Consider the following 17,668-nt stretch of genomic DNA (forward strand, 5'->3'; position numbering starts at 1 on the left):
ATGGCCCGGAATGCTCTGACCCCCACATGCTTTGGCAACACTGCCTCCCACTATCTACACTCACTTGCTCCCTGGGGGGCCTTGTGGAAATATTCTCCGCCCCCTGACATGTCCCAAGTGCTCCTATTCCCCTGGAACGCTGCCTCCCTCCACACTTTCCTATTCAAGTTCCTGTGTTTAGATTTGATACCAAGACTGGGAGCAGGCCGGCCGTGGGGAGCAAGTTTGAAAGTGAATATGAGGGGCGCCTGGGTGGCACAGCGGTTAAGCGTCTGCCTTCGGCTCAGGGCGTGATCCCGGCGATCTGGGATCGAGCCCCACATCAGGCTCTTCCACTATGAGCCTGCTTCTTCCTCTCCCACTCCCCCTGCTTGTGTTCCCTCTCTCGCTGGCTGTCTCTATCTCTGTCAAATAAATAAATAAAATCTTTAAAAAAAAAAAAAAGAAAGTGAATATGAAAGAGTGTAAGATGGTGCCTGGAAGGGGGAGAAAAAGGTGCTACAGTGATTTCATCTGGGTTTGTTCTAAGCACTTCATATTCAGACTTTCATTCAACGTCTCGAGTCCTCACCATTTCTGAGTGAGTTAACACGTTTTTGTGGACTAGATTCTTCCCCACTTCCTAAACAGAAGTCCTGCAAGCAAGACCCTGAACCCATAGTCTTTGCTTTTTGGCTTTCTGGTTGATGTTTACGGTTCTTGGGAGAGCCTAGGAGTCCTGTTTGAGTTCCTCCCCGGAAGGGAGATCATGAGAGGGTCAGGGGTTCTGCATGCCACCTAAGTAACCAGGGCCAGTGCCATCCCTCCAGGCCCACCTTAATTCACACCAACTCCACTGGGGCTTTTCATTCTCCTCAGGAGGAATTCATTTCTCCCTTCCTTCATCCCACAGCACTTTTGTTACTTGTGATAGCTTCTCTAATTTGTATACGGCTTCTACTTGACCTACTCGACGAGAGCTCCATCAGGGAGGAGCCCTTCAGGTTCGTATGTCTTGAACGTCGCTGGACACAGAGAAGACCCTAACACATTAGCCGAATTCATTGAATTTAACTGATTTGTGCAGAGAGCTGAGAAAGTTTCAGGTCATGTCATTGTGATAGATCTTTGTGCTCTGTCCTAGGAGATGGTGTGTCCCTGTGTCCGTGTGTGTGTGTGTGTGTGCATGCACACGCACGTGTAGGACAGAGGCCCCAGCTGGAAGAGGAATTTGCAACAAAGTTATATGGAGATAAAGCCAACTATAAATGGACCACTTTTCAGAGAGCCCGGGGTTCTGCTTATAGAACAATAATTCCAGATTGAAGCATGAGCTTTTTCTTGACTCAGTTTTTCCTTCCCTCCTAGGATCCCCAGAGTCTTTAGGACCTGCCACATCAAGATAAGACTGGGGACATAGCTGCAGCCCCGCCTGGCACCCCTCTTCCCCTCTGTTCTCTTGGCAGATCTTCTCTCCTTCATTCCTGTGTCTCTGTCTCTATCAACTTGTCACTGAGTCAAGTTTCCCCCAAGACTCTTGGAACAACAGTACTGAAGGTCGCTGGGACTTTCGATGCTGAAGTCGGCTGTGGCTGCACAGTGTGCCTCTTCCCGGTGAGCTCCGGAGGGGTCTGTGTGGCTGTAATCGCACACGTGTGCCAGGGCGGGGGGTGGGGAGAGTGTGAATGTGGACTCCGCGGGATCTTTCTGCATCTCTTGGGCACAACTGTCATTCATTCGACAGCTCAAAAATTTTACATCTTATCAAAAATGTTTGTATCAGGCACTGTGCTAAAATCTGGGGGAACAGAGCCAAGACATAGTCCCTGTCCTGGAGAAACCCTTAGGCGGAGACGGATGCACACGCGAGTAACTGTGGACCAATATAATGAGCGCAGTAGTCACGGTGCAGATCAGGAGCACAGAGGAGGAAGGTTGGTCGAACACAGAGTGTTAGTTTGGTGTCAGAATTAAGATAAGTGCATTGTGTGTCCAAAGATGGGTTAGCATTGCTATGCAGTTAGGATGAGGGGAGGCATGTTGGTAGCATGGAGAGAACTCATCTGCAGAAATATTCACTGGGGAGCAGAAGAGCACTGAGTACTGGTGACCAAGTCAGGCAGCAGAGGTGGGACAGCTGAGCCCTGGTCGTGCAATTGAGGGCCCGGGTTTGAACTGAACTCACCATGTCCCAGCTGTGAGCCTTGCACAACTCCCCTATCCTTTCAGAACTTCAGTTACTGCTTCACTCACATGTGGACAGTAATACCCGCTCTGCAGTGTTGATGTGGAGGAAAATTTAGGTATGGATGTAAATGTCCTCTGGAATCTACAAAGTGATATATGCATGGTAGATACCGTTTTTATTGTGGGAGGGGAGGGCAAAGAATAAAACTGTAAAGTGTGAGGCAGGTGGGTCCTGCAGCATGGGGAGTGGCCGGTTCCATTGGGAGGAGTTTGTGATTCATGCAGACGCTGCAGTCTCACAGATGTAATGGGCCTGCGGAGCGCACCGCATAAACGCATCAGCCCCGCCGCGGTCTGGAGCGCTCAGACTTTCCATGCTATGGAGTTGGCAGTGTGGCTGTTGACAGCTCAAGAGTGGCTGCCCCGCTTTGAGATTGAGTAGCTGTTGAAAACTAAAGTACAATTTGATTTTTGCTGTCAGATAGCGTTAGACCAGGAGAAATTTTCTGTAAAACACATGTGCAGTTTTTGGGGATGGTTTGTGATCATTGTGACTTCAGGGTTTGCATGTTTTGTGCTTGTCATATTGGTGTACAAATTCAAGGTTAGTTCTGACACTCAGAACACAAAGAGGCATAATTGTGCGTCATACTCTTTACTAAACTTGCTTCCTGATGACGCGGAGAGCTTGGTGCTGCGGATTTAAATGTGTCCAGGTATTCCTGATAACCGTGAATGAAGATACATCCCAGATTGTTACTTGCCTAGGGTTCGCATTTCCCCTCTGAGCCAAGCAGGATGCATGCGGGGGCTGTTGCTGGGCAGAGGAACCCAGTCTCCAAACAGAACCAGGTGGCACGCAGCCCCAGGAGACCAGAGCCACAGAGTGGGGAAAAAAGGTCTGAATTGCAGGCAAGTAGAAAAGCAAACTGAGGGTTATTGTACCTGAAACCTACAATGGGAAATGCATCAGGAGGTTAAAAGGTGGGAAGATACATTTCAGCTTTGGGTGCAGAGTGTGAAATGTGCAAAGGAAAATAGATGGGATTCAGGCTGTGAGGAACACAGGAAGCATGAGGGACTTGCTCTCCTTTGGAGCCTCTGCACCTGTAGGGGCGGACCTGGCTGCCTGGAATACGGGTGGAGGTGGGTCTAGCTCTAGACTCTCCATGAGAAGTACATCCTTCCACTCAGCATTAATTCAGCCAACATTTCTTGAGCATCTGTTATGCAGAAGGGTTTCTTCTAGACATTTGGGATACATCAGTGGTGAAGGAACTCAAAAATCACTACTGTCACAAGTTAGCATTCTACCAGGGCATGAAGGTAAAGGCAAATAAACAATAAGCATAATAAACAATGAGAGTATGTTATAAAAGGACCAGTGCTATGGAAGAAAAAAGACAGTGCAAGGTAGAGGGGGTTTGGGGAGAGTACAGGGGTGGGGACTGGATGGGGGCAGATGAACTTTGCATGAGGAAACTGGGGGCAGGCTCTTTGAAAGGTGGTATTTGAGCAATGACTTGATGTAGTAAGGGATTGAACCAAGGAGATTTCCAGGGAAATACTGGTCAGGACAGAAAAAATAGCCAGGACTAAGACGAAAATGGGGAATCTGGTAAAGTAGACCATTTGGGCTGGACAGGAGTGAGTGGGGAACCCAGAGGGCAAATCAGTTAAGAAATGAGGTTGGAGAGGCTGGGGAAGAGGGCAAAGTGCTACAGGGCTTATAGGAAACTATAAGAGGGATGCAGGCTTTTACGTTGAGGACAAGCATTGACCAGTTGGAGCATCCGTTCTTAGGTACAAATGTCCCTAGGACAAATGTGTACCTTGGGTGACTGACTGCTAATTACAAAAGCGTTTGTCAAGGAATGTACATCTTTGTTGATAGGATGGAACTAGAACTTTCAGGGCTTCCTCCCTGTGCTAAAATTACGAAGAAGGATGGAAAGGTAACCCTGGGATATCTAACCCCATAGACATTTAGCTCATTTGCATTCATAGCTCTGGAATGAAATTGTTGAAGCCCTGTTTAGATTTCCTTTCATTATTGATGGGCTATTGATGGGCGTAGGGCAGGGTCCCTGGGGGTGGAATGTTACTGGTGTTGCCCTTTTGCCGCTGTTCCCTTCTGTCCTCTCCACTTCAGGTAGGGGAGCCACAGAAGCACTCTGGGAGGGAAGGGATAAGACAGCAGGAGCACCGAGCACCGGGGAGGGGACTGGCAACCAGCCTCTGCCAGTCCCAGGAGCAGAGCGGGTCAGCAGCACCTGTGTCTTCCTCCGCAGCAGGAGATGATCTCTGCACAGCCAGAGGGAAGAAACAAAGACAGATAAAAACCTTTGGATCTGCTATTTGCTTTCAAGGAGTTGTGTTTGGTAGCCTGTCAGAAGATAATTTCCTAGGAGGGTTGGTCCAGGAGGACAGAAAATCAAACTTAGGTTGAAAGATCTGAAAGTCTGGAGGAGGGGGGCAATTGAATCCCCCAATGTTATTGGCTGGACAACTCGCTCTTGACCCAAGTCCGGAAAAATGTTTTTCTTTTCAAAGAATTTGTTGGAAGTCTCTTGCCTTGCTTATCTAATGTTGTTTTAAGGACAGAAAATGCCAACTACATGTATGTCTTTAAGAAATTCTGGGAAATGAAATGGGATAGTCCAAGTCAAACTTAATGCTTCCAAGTCGGGGCCAGGGGTGCTCGGGGGAAATCACCTTGTTCATCTCTCTGTGATTAGGTATGACTGAATCCATCCCAGGCTGGGGGGTGAGAGCTGTGTGCGTGTGTGTGCGCTCACGTGCGCACGCGTGTGGGCACGCGAGTAAATGCGTGTGCATGTATATACAATAGACATCTACCAAACTTTCACAGGCTTCCTCACTGGGAAGACTTTCCTGTATCCAAACAAAGCTTCTCTTGCTTATATCCCCTAGTAAGCACAGTTTCTAATGGAATAAATGCAAAGCAGTAGTTTCAACCTTCTTTCATATGGGCCTGGCTTCATTATATGGAGTTGAGATAGACAACAGTCTACACACTATTATTCGAGACACCCTTGACCCCATGTATTTCCTCTGTGACCTATTACAGTGCCCCAAATAGCACTACAAGCAATTCATTTCTTTGCTCATTGAAGCCTCGTTAAGAGACAGGCTATTAAAATGTAAATATCTCCCAGATAGAAAGCTTCAGGTAATGCCTTTTTGCTCTGTTATGACAGCTAGTTTGGGCTGATGAGATCCTTCAGGGAAGAAGTCTTTGAAATCCTACAGACCTGAATTAGAATTGTGGCTCCATCATTTAAGAGCTGTGTGATCTTGGTAACTTCTTTAACATCTCTGTTTTCTCTTCTGAAAAATGGGGGGGGGGATAATACTAGCCTTCAGTTTTGCCTGAAGATGAAATGAAGAAATGAGAATAAAACATTTTATGCAGTGGTTGAAACGTAATAAATATCAGCAGATGAGTATTACTATGGTTAAGTGCTTTGGGATGAAATCTAGGATAATTGGGGGTAGGATTACTGGGAGCAGCACAAAAGCTCCCAAGGAAGAAAAGACCCCTCAGCCCCCAAAACCTTTATTTTACTTCCATGGCTGGCCCTCCCCAAGACCCCCCTCTGGAAGCTGTATGCCGGGAAAATGAATGAGTAGAGAAGGAGGTATTCAAGTTTTTGTTGCCTCCAAGTCCCTCAACTACTTTTCCCCGATCATTTCCATTTTTCCTTTCTCCCTACTTCATCATGAATTTCTTTACCTACTACCCAGAGAACACTAAAGAAACTTGGCTTTTAGCATGAAGCTCCCATCACGTGGACAGTGGGGCAACCAGATGCCATTCTGAGTGCTGCATCAGAGTGGGTGAGACTTGGGCATCGTGGCTCTGGCACAGCCCAGACTCCATTGTGCCAAGGCTCACGCTGCGTGATCACGCTGCTTCCTCTTCTGAAGGCTGCTGCATCCACAGATTTAGGAACCAGCTTGATGGAAGAGAGTGGGCACTGGGGAGTTTTGGAGCATCAATCCGTGCATGCCATCTGTGGCTAGCTTTATATAGTGCAGGGGAAAGGGACAGATCAGGATGGAATGGTTGGCTTTGTTTGACTTCGATGGGAGGGAGGGGGCCAGGAGGAGTGGGGATGCTAAAATTGCCTGGGAGTGGGAGATGACAAGCCTTTCTCCCCCACTTTTCTCCTCCACTGTGTTGGAACCAAAGTAACGTATAGTTTCTCCGGAGAGGAAAGCAGAGGCAGTCACATCTGGCGATCTGATGGTCATAAGAGATAGTGAGGCCGGTTTGAACTTGTGGATTCTGAGACAATATAAGAGGTTGCTGTTATTGCTGGATAATAGGGAGAGAGATAAGAGGCAGGATGCTACTGCTGGGGGTCATCAGGTCATCCTCTGTCTCCACAGGTATGAAACAAATCCAGATAGCTGGAGAACACTTGGGTGGAGATCTCTCTTCTTCATGTACTGTAGGAAAAGGGCTGCGCTCTGCAGGGATGCATTTCAAGGGGATACATTTACTCGATAGCCTTAGGACCATTGAATCTCAGCTCTGCAAATTAAAGTATTAATTTTCTGCCACACAGGAGATAACTACTCTGCTTTTTTGGTGAAGAGAGAACCTAAGATAAAGAGTTCCAGGCACATGATTGAGATCCAATGGATAGAACTGAGCATTATACCTATCCTTAAACCTCAGCTCTCATATCTTCTTTTCTGGGTGGTTTTCTCCACCACTGGGCATACTAATCACTCTCCCCTCTTCCTCAGGCCCAGCTGCATACTTCTGCCCTTGTACATTCTGTGCATTGTACATTCTGATTTGTGCTTGCTTCCATATATGCCTTCCCTATTAGACTGTGAGATCTTTGAGGGCGATGTCTATCCTATTCACCCTTTCATCTTCTGTGGCTATAGCTCTGTGCATGAAGGAAAGCAAGTGATCTCATCCCAAACCTCCCCAAGGTTGGGGGTGGGGAGACCAGGGCAGAGGAACCCCTGGATTTCCATCAAAGCTTAGAGCAGCTCCTGCTAATGACCTCTCAGTCTTTCAGGAACATGCTCTCTCTCTCTCTCTCTCTCAACAAATATGGAGTCAATCGTTGTTGGTAAATGATCCAGTGAAGTTTATCTGAGGGATTATCCTGAAGTTGAAGGGTTCTCCTGGTCCCTAGAAGTAACCTTCACCAGGATCCAGCATTGAGGGAAGCAGACCTGGACTAGAAAAATTCAAAGCTGAATTTAATCTTAAAGAGGATCAGTTTATTTTCACAACCTTCCAAACCTACTTTGAGAAGAAGGCGTCACATTAAAACTTGATGGAGGGGGTTTCCATTCGCTGTCACTGTTTCTAGAGAGGATGTTACTATTCTTTGGAAGACTGCTTTCCTAATGTTTTTCTCCTTTCCAGAGGGATTAGTGAATCTCTAAGTTCTGGCATGTGTCTCTTGTTTTAGTAGCTTTCCCAAAAAGATAATTACACCCGAAGTGCAACCCAACATCAACATCTGTGAAGGTATTCAGTTTCTAGATCAGTATAGTAGTAAAATCATTCTCTCCTTCCCTACACTGGCTCCTTCTGGGACTATCAACTTCTGTGCGTGGTTGCAAGGAGACATGCGGTTCAATCCAGAAAGAGTAAATTTTATCAGTTTGCAATGACTTGTCTTTGGGTCTTTGACAGGAACTCTAGGCTCAGTCAGTACGGAATAAGAAGTTGGCGTTCATATGAGGAGAACATGCCCTTATCTTAGCACTTTCACAGACTTGCCAGGTGATCCTGGGCAAGCCCCTTGACTTCTCCGACCTCAATTTCCTTATCTACAAACACCGCAAGAGCAAGCGCTATAGCCACCTCGCAACACTACTGGGGATTAAATTTACCCGCTTCCCAAGGGCTTCTGGGGGCTCAGTCAGTTAAGCAGCTGACTCTTGGTTTCGGCTCAGTTCATGGTCTTAGGGTCCTGAGATTGAGCCCGGTGTTGGGCTCTGTGCTTAGCACAGAATCTGCTTCTCTCTCTCCCTGTGCTCCCCTCCCCCCACATGCATGCTCTCTCTCTCATAAATAAAAAAAATTTTAAAAATCTTTAAAAAATTGAGGTGCTTCCCATAAACCTGGTTGGTGCTGCTGCAGAGAGGAGACAGTGTGTTACTCGGGAGGCAGTGTGCTATGGTATACGGTACATGGGTTTGGAGTCAATTGTTCAGCTGTAAATTTGGATCCCAGCTCTCCCGTACTTATTAGCTACGGAAGCCAATGACTTTCCCTATGCTTCATTTTCTTGGGCTATAAAATGGGGATAATGATAAGTACGTCTAAGAATGGGTGTGTGGGTGAGTTGGGGCAGCACATGCCCTCCACGGTTGTTTATTTCAAGTACCGTCCCGTTTGTGCCTGACACATGATCTTGATTCCACTAACTCCTTAGATTATAACTCATTCTGTTCGGCACAAACTATCCAGTTTTGGGTTTGGGGGATACTTTATCAAAATCTGCAGAAGTGAGTTCTTCCTATACTCTTTTAGGAAGCACATTTGCTTGGGCTCACTATCATTCCATAAGTCTAAATTCATAGACTATAAATCACAGGGATCTCAACTCAAATGCCTACAGAGGCCGGGAGATAACATAAATGTGTGAACTGGCCCATGGATCAGACACTAGGAATAGTGAGGTCTATAGTATTCAGTAGTCTCCAACCAAAGACTTTCAAATTAAAATTTAAAAAAGCAAAAACTGGAAAAATACTCTGTGAAACAAGCAGCCTGACTTGGCTTGAAGTCTCTAGTTTGAGACTCATACTTCACCACTCTTCATCATCCAGGTTAACCCTATTGCTGGGGGGGACACAGAGTGATCGCTATTGCTATACCGGGCTGGCCGGCACGGGGTTTGGTATGACAACATCTTATAAGACAGTTTGACGTTATTCTGTAACTGAACGTTCACTTGCTCTATCACTTTGCAACTGCTGCATAAATACCCAGGCGTTACTTCTGTATGTGGATACCAAGATACATGCATAAGAATATTCAGAGCAGCACTGTCCAGTAGCAAACGTGTGAACAACTCAAAAACCCACTGACTGAGAAGTGGGTGAGTGAACTGTGGTAAAGTTGGTCATATACAGAATATACCTGGTGGGCAAGAGGAATAAACCACAGTTCTGGGCAATAATATGGATGGAACTTAGAGCTATCCTACTAAGTTTTTAGAAGGTAAGGCACACATAGTTTATGTAGCATTATGCCCATTTAATGTTGTCAAAGACTAAAACAAAAATATGATTTTTAGAAATACATATAAAAGAAAGCAGATGGTTCCCTTTAGCATGGGGCTTGGGGTGTGGGATAGGGAGTGGATGGAACCAGAGGAGACTACAACAATGGTAGGTACAAGTGTTCGTGAAAGTTCTAAGTTTTTTTGTTGTCTGTGGGCACGTGGCTGCTTACTACATTATTCAAAGATAAAACAAGACAAGATAAAATATTCTTCATACCATTTAGAATGGTGTCAGAAACAAATGAGTACTTTAATGTAAAAGTGCTTTGTACAGTCTAGCATGAAGCATAAACGTAAGGGGTTATTATGATCAAGCGATCCCTAGCGCTGCTAGCTCCTTGCTGCATTCCTGGGGTATTATTATGGGTCATACATTTGGAGGAGTGTGTGTCTTGGGGCAATTTGCAATACCAGGCTCACTTCTTCCAGCTTCTTGCCATTTCCTCCCCTTTTACTCACTTTAGTGAGTATGGTCCCAGGGAACAGACACATATACACAATCAACAAAAACAAAAGTCAAAGTATACAAGTAAATCTCACACATAATTGCACATGCCCCTTCCCTGCACACACACGTGCGCTTATGCCACCATGTCATGCACCCCTAACCCAGCTAGATAGGGCTTCTGGATCGTCTGTTTTTTGGGTTATTGATGACACTCTATTTCTCTAACAAAGCAGCTGATAATCACTTTCTGAGCAACCATCGATTCTGCTCCCGTTTTTTTTTTTCTAGGCTATAATTAAATAGCCATGCAAATAGCTATATATATTATTACTAAAGGAAAGGTGACTACGTTAGGTGAGAGACATTTGTTTACTATCTATTAGGCATCTACCTTGTGCCAGGCATTGTACTCAAGGCTGGAGATAATGCATGAATACCGCCCAGCCTGTGCCCTGGGGAGGGGGAGGGGTTGGCTTGCAGGAGACTGGCAACATGACTGCTCCAAAGGTGGTGAAACATCCCAACAAAGTGGTCTCTTCAGTGTCCTGCTGCAACAGCACTGACAAAGGAGCCCTATCCAGCCTGAAGGTGAGGGAAGGCATCCCGGAGGAGGTGATACCTGGCTACGAAGGAGCTGAAGTCGGGAAATGGAAAAGGATGGATGGGCAGGGGTGCCTGGGAGGCTCTGTCGATTAAGCAGCCGACTCTTGATTTTGGCCCAGGTCATGATCTCAGGGTTCTGGGATGGAGCACCACCTCGGGCTCTGAGCTCAGCAGAGTGTCTGCTTGAGATCCTCTCTCTCCCTCTCTCCCACCTCTCCCATTAAGTAAATAAACAAACAAACAAAAAAAACCCAAATAAATCTTTTTTTAAAAAAGGAAAGAAAAGGATGGACAGGTAATGAGCAATACATTCAGCTCATAGAAGAAAAGAGAAAAGAGAGAGTAAGGCTACTGGGGACCAGGGGAAACTCCTGATGGAGGGACTGGAGAGTGTGAGTGTTGGGGGTGGGAAGGGATGAAGCCAGTGAAGAAGGCAGGAGCCAGTTACCAAAAGGCCTTATTACAAGCCCTTTGGATTTTATCCTAAAGTCAATGGGGTGTCATTTAAGGATTTAACCAGGGGAATGACATAAGGAGATTTAAGTTTTAGAAACCTCACCCTGGCAACAGTATTGAATTTTAGGGGAAGGGACCAGAGGCAGCAAGACCATTAGGAAATGGTTTTCCTGTTCTTTCCAAAACATTGTTGCTCCTTTGGGTCAGGCCAGGGGGCTAACCAAAAGATCTTCTGGGAAGCCATTTTTTATTCCTTGCTTAAAATATCAGGTACGAGGCTGCCTGAGTCGCTGGGAGTAGAACAGTGAAGTTCTATTTCAAGTCTTCCTACTGCTTTGCTATCTTGACAAGTTCTTCTTCGGACCGCAGATTTCTCTTCCATTATATAAGGAAAGGCATTTGCAATGCTTTCTTTCTTCTGGAAGGAGTAAGATGGCAGTTGCTTCTGAAGGTGTCTGACTTTGTTAGAAAATGGAACCACCCACCACATGCCATTTATTATCCCTACTATGGAGAAACACTCAACGTTGCACCAGGGAAGGGAGGACTTCTGGGTATGCTTTTGTTCCTCAAGCCGGGTCATGAAGTTCTCTTCCTGCCTCTCCTGACAGCCTCTGCTCTTGGCTCTGAGAACCGTGGGTCCCCAGTGCTTTGTGAAGTCATGTCTCTTCTTTTTAATGAGACTGATGGTTAATTAATGAATCTTTGGTCTTACTAATAAAACAAGTTTGGGAAGAGATTATTCTGCTTTGTGATTCCCTAGAACACTGATCAGGGGACAAGAGCTTGAATTGGCTCTTTGAGTCGCTTTCTGATATTTGAAAACAGCCCCTCCCTGTGACCTTTTGCCCAAATGCCTGATTTTTTGAGGTTGGCCTCAGTTACAGTGGCTGTCGTATCTGCAAGTCCTCCTGGTCAAAGGGGACTCCCTGGTCACATCCAAGCCCACCAGCTATGATAGTAACCATGGAAACCAGACACCTCAGGGTGCTTCCCCAAATGATATTATGTGGCACCAACTCCCATCTCTCTGGAGTAGTTTAGACCAAGTTTCCATGGAAGCAGGAGAATAGACAAGTTGACTTGGGATCATCTTGGTAGCCTAAGGATCCTTGTATTGAATTCTTTGGAGTCCAAATACTAGGGTGATTTGTACAGAAGTCTGGTTTTCAGAGAAAACACATCTAATATTTATGGAGTCATAACCATGTGCCAGGCACTATTCCGAGCAATTTACATCTATTAACTCATTCAATCCTTATCACAACCCTATTATAATCTGCACTTTATAAAGAGGAGACAAATGACTTGTCCCAGGCTCCTCAGCCAGGACGTGGAGGAGTTGGGTATAAGCTTCCTTCCCATGCTGCATTCTTCACCACTTCATGACACTGTCTCCTGTATAGAACCACAGGCCCAAGATTTCGAAATGACCTCCAGAGGTCACTTGCTCCAGCCCCTATCTCTAGGCAACTGAGGTTTTAGTATATGTTTTCTACTTAAAAAGCAACGAGGGCCCAAGGGGTTAAGTTACTTGTCAAAACATGGAGATATTAAAGGCTTGGAAGGAAGGGAGTCCCCTGTTAAAGGGTCAGAGGAGGGCCGCTCCTTGCTGGTTTTTTCCCTTTCATCACATGCCAAGCAAAACCTGCTCTCCCATTCCCTCTTCAGCAATGCTGCCTTTCCTCCCACCTAGGAGTCGGCTTCATTTCCCCTGATTCTCCCAGGCAGATCACTAAGGCCCAGCTCTGCACTCATATTTGCTTTAAATAAAAGTTTTTGAAGACTTACCTACCCCCCTCTTTATGGCTAATTGGCTTTGACAGGGGCCGGAAGGGGGGTATTTCCAAGGATTCCTTCTGCCCCACGACCTGGTCCCAGGGAGGCAGCAGCCCGGCCTCCGAGTACCAGGGTCCTGTAGGGCCACCTGCTTGGACAAAGGACTGGAGGTGCTGGGCTCTGAGGGAGCCCGAGTTCCTGAAGACTGTTTCCGTCAAATTCTTACCACCCACCTTACTATTTTTGCTACAAATCAGGGACAAGTTTAGACATCCAGGATCTAGATGTAGTTATTTTTTCTTTCTGTTAATTCAAGGCAGGTAAGGAGCATCCTCTCTCTAAAGACGATAGCAAGCCTGCCTCTGCTCTCTGTGTCTTTCCCAATTTAACCACAGCTTTTCTTCTCACACACACACACACACACACACACACACACACACACACACACAGGGTGTGTGTGCTCATCCTGATCTTATGGTTTCTTCCTCATTGATGGAATACGGTCAATCTGCAATTGCTGGCAAGGCCATCTTCCAGCTTTCTGTGCCCAACACTCTGTGCCATTGTCTTCCTCCAGATGCTACCCTTTGTCAAAGCTACTCCAGAAGCTGATTATGCCAGGAGACCTCGGGTCCAGGTGAGGGGTCCTCCAGGGGAGAGGTCCTCCCGGCTCCTGACTCTTTCTCCTCCCTCCTGTGGTCGACCTTTGCTCAGGGTCCTCAGCACGAGAGAAGAGCAGGAGAAACTCTAGATACTTGACGGTGCTTCACACATGGGGGCATCTCTGTTATATGAAGCTGAACCTAATTTACAAAAACGAACTTCAAGTACAGAAAAATTGCAATCTTAGGACATTCCTCATCCCCACATCCAATCCATTAGTGGGTCCTATCAGTTCTACCTCCAGAATAGCTCTTAAATCCACTTGCCTTTTTCTAGTCCCCCTGGCCCCACCTTAATCCAAATCACCATCATTTCCCCCTTGGACAACTGCTGTAGTCTTCAAGCTGGTCTTCCTGCCACCATCTAGAACCCCTACGATTCATTTTCCACCTTGTAGCAAAGTAATCTTTTTCATAAAGCAAATCAAATCACTCCTCTGCTTCAAAAGCTTCACTTGCTCTTAAATAAAACCTACCTCCTTAATGTGGCACATCAAACCCTGTGCGCTCTGGTCCTACCCTGGCTTCTTACACATATCTCATCCTGTACACTCCTCCCATTACGCACCAACCGTGGTGGCCTCCTGTTGGGTCCTTCACAGGCCAAGCTGGCTTCTTTCTGTTTCAGAGGCCTTTGTGCTTGCTCTTCCTTCTTCCCAGCACTGCTGTCCCCCTGCCTGTTACATGGATTTCTGATCATCCTCTAGGTCTCAAATCCAATGTCACCCCACAATAGAGATCTTCCCTGACAACCAGGTCTAGGATAGTCCCATCTTGGGCCTCTATCTATCAGACCATCCTGTATGGGCCCTAGATAGAATGTGTGCCCATTTAAAATTGTCTTGTTTAGCTATTGGTTTATGTATCATTATCAGGTCCTTTGATTATTTTCGGTATCTAGAAACAAGCTTAAGAAAGGAAGGGCCAATATTGATTTATTTCCTTGCTAAACCTTTTAGGCTTGGAGCTTAGTAGGCATTCACTAAATATTTGTTGAATGAATGAATGAATGAATGAATGAATGAATCATTTTGACTCTGGACAAGTTGAAGGTCTCAAATTTTGGAGCATCTTTTACACTCTGGATCATCCATTATACAAGCCAAAAGGTTGCACATGGTCTTCTGTTCTTGGAGACATGTGTGTGTATGTGCATATGTGCGTGTGTGTGTGTGTGTGTGTGTGTGTGTGTGAAGTTCTAGAGTCTGGAGATGCACTTACTCCAGTACCTGCCTGGGCACCTCTGTCATTGCCCCAGGCACCTCACCACCTCCCTCACCTGTGGACTTGATTTCCTGCTTGATAACACTCCTTACAGGAAAAATGAATTTGTTTCTGACTCTAGCAATGAGCATGATTAATGTGTTCTCCTTCGAGTTCAGGACCTCAATTTAAATCCTTTCCTGTTCAACTCGATCAGGAAAGGTTGCATTCTGGATCTGTGCTGAAACAAATCCCTGCACTCACAAAGAGTCAATTATTTCTTGTGCCTTGAGGTCTGCAAGCCGAATGGAGCATCCCCGCACAGTGTTGGGTCTGAGTCCACATAGGGGGAGGAGACCTTGAATTTGCTCTTCGTTCCCATTGCCATGGACATCAAACAGACTTTTTTCTTCCCCTGTCACAGCTTGTCTTTAGGTTGTGACTTTTTCTTCAGGCTGTCCCTTAGAGTTTGTTAGCGCACATAGCTGGTTCAGATACTAAATATCTGGGTCATAAACTACACGATATTCAGGGGACTCATACGTATATTAGAGGACATTCCAGTGAAATGTGAGCTCAGAGATCGACCCAATCTGCTAATTTGTACTCATGTTTTAGGCTGGAGTTAGGCTGACTGCATTTAAATCCCCAACATGGCCTCTTGGGAAAATTACATATTTCTCTGAAACTTCATTTCTTCCTCTATAAAATGGGAATGATGATAATAATTACCTCATAGAGTGATCACTAAGATTAAATGAGATAATATGGCTATTAGCTATTATTGCCATGGCAATGGAAGAGGAATCAGAAGTCCCCAAAAGTCACTTCATTAATGGGAGGCATGACTGTTAGAATATAAGGTCCCTTAGAGCAGAGATAGTCTGTCTTGTTATTTTTTCACCTCAGTTCCCACATCTGAAAAATGGATATAAAAGCATTAACCACCTCAATAGATTGTTCTCATATTTAAGATACCCAATAAATATGAACTACGCAGGAGGGTAGTCAACACAAATTAATCACTAAATAGTATTAGTAGTAGTAATATTATTGTAAGATCTTTTTTTTATTACTTTAACAGTTATTTTAGGTTTTCTAGAACTTAGCACAGGGCTTAGAATCTGGTCGGCTCTCAATAAATTTGTAATGAATGAGTCGATGAATCAGGAGAAGCCAAGCCTTCTGACTGCCAGTTCCATGGCCTTTCCTCCAGATCACACAGCCCCAGGCCTTCCAAAATGGTGCCACTCCCGTGGTCGAGTTAGCTTACCTCAGGTTTAAAACATTAATTAGGCACCCTGGACCTCCTAGGCATTTTCCTTGCAACTGTTGTGTGGCTCAAGATCAAACTTTTGCCTTTGAGATATACCATTGTCAGCTTCTGCTGGTAGAATACCTTGGTGGTCATCTACCTTACCAGCTGCCTGCTACCTTCTGGCTTCTTCCAGGAAATCTTATTCACTCTCCATTCTCTTTTGTGCAATTGGTCAGCACGCTTGGTTAATTATGATCCATAAATGTTAAAACTCCTGTCTCCTTTTTGTCTCTTATTTTTACCTCCCCCTGGCTGATTCTGTAGCCGCCTGGGCTCTATGCTTCATCTTTCCCTTGGGTCCTGCTGGGGGTGGAGGTATGCTGCTCTGTCTGGGCTATTCTAGCTAGCTCTGTCCTGACTCTAGCCTTCTCAGCCACTCTCCCGAATCCTTGCTGTCTGCTCTGCGTGCCCTTATTTCTCTAATTGTCCATCCACTGACGTCACAATTTCGCCCCTGGGTATCACTCACTCTCCCGACCCAAGCCCTTCCCACCCCCACAAGCCTAAATACCACTTTTCTCCCAAATTCACAATATGCCATGTTCACAGAAAAAGGCAATCCCCATCTGGCTCTGGGGAGTTTTAGAGATTTTCACTTAAAATATTTAATTGCTTAAAATCCTATAATTCACACCCACTTGGGAGAGGGAGAGAAATTTTGCCATTTGGATCTTCCAGTCTTTCTTATCTTCCACTCTTGCTATTCCAAGTGTGCTCGGAGGACCAGCAACAATGACGTCATCTGGGAGCTTGTTAGAATCGCAGAATCTCTGGCCCCACTCCAGATCCACTGAATTGGAATCTGCATTCTAAGAAGACCTCGGTTGAGTTGTATGCGTGTTAAAGTTTGCAAAGTGCATCCACCTTTCTCAAACCTCAATGTGAAGGAGATTCCCCAAGGGTTCTTATTAAAATGCAGATTGCTGGGTTCTACAACCAGGGAGTTGACTCAGTAGGTCTGAGATGGCACCCAGACACTTGCCTTTCACCACGCACCTGGCAGGTGGCTTTGATCCCGCTGAGGACTACACTTCGAGAAATGCTGCCCCACTCTAAAAGCATCCTGTGTCTCCTGTCCAGCTTTTAGGATAGTGTAAGCAAAGAGTAGGCATTCAATTAAATCTTCATTGCATTGAACTGAATTCTCTTGTTTATCCTTGCTTTTTTTCCCCCCTGAACTAAAAAAGGGGATTTGAAGGCAGTCATTTTAGTATTCGGGCTACTGGTTGAGTGTATTAATCCTGTGTATCTCGATTAATGAGCTAAACTACTGGGGCTTCCCTGAGATCTTTATTAAACACCTATTTCTGTATAGGTTCAGTATTCTGGGGAGTTCTCCTGTTTCCTGCCCAATAGATAATTATACCAAACAATTGGACCAGCTCCTTACCTTTCTTTTCTTCCCCCTAAAAACCTACTTCAAATCTCAAAGATACGGATACTAAGGAGCTTCTACTTCAGATTCCAGAGCGACCACCCTTGCGTAATTCCCTCAGCTCGAGTGTGGGTGGGACCTGTAACTTCAGGCTAACCAATCGAATGCAGGAAAAGTGATGGGCCGCCCCCTGTGTAATGACGAAGCACGTAACGCGATGACGTTACATTATATGAGACGCCATCTTGATCTCGACTCGAGGTGCTCTCCTCTCTGGCAGTGAATGAGCGGGCCGGGCAGAGGAAGGCCTCGTGATGAGGCCAGGTGGGTGGCCTTTCGGAATGGCCGCACAAAACAAAGCGGGAT

The sequence above is a fragment of the Ursus americanus genome, chromosome 2, assembly GCF_024610735.1.
Source record: "Ursus americanus isolate L20-20 chromosome 2, mUrsAme1.1.p, whole genome shotgun sequence".
NCBI classification, from domain to species: domain Eukaryota; kingdom Metazoa; phylum Chordata; class Mammalia; order Carnivora; family Ursidae; genus Ursus; species Ursus americanus.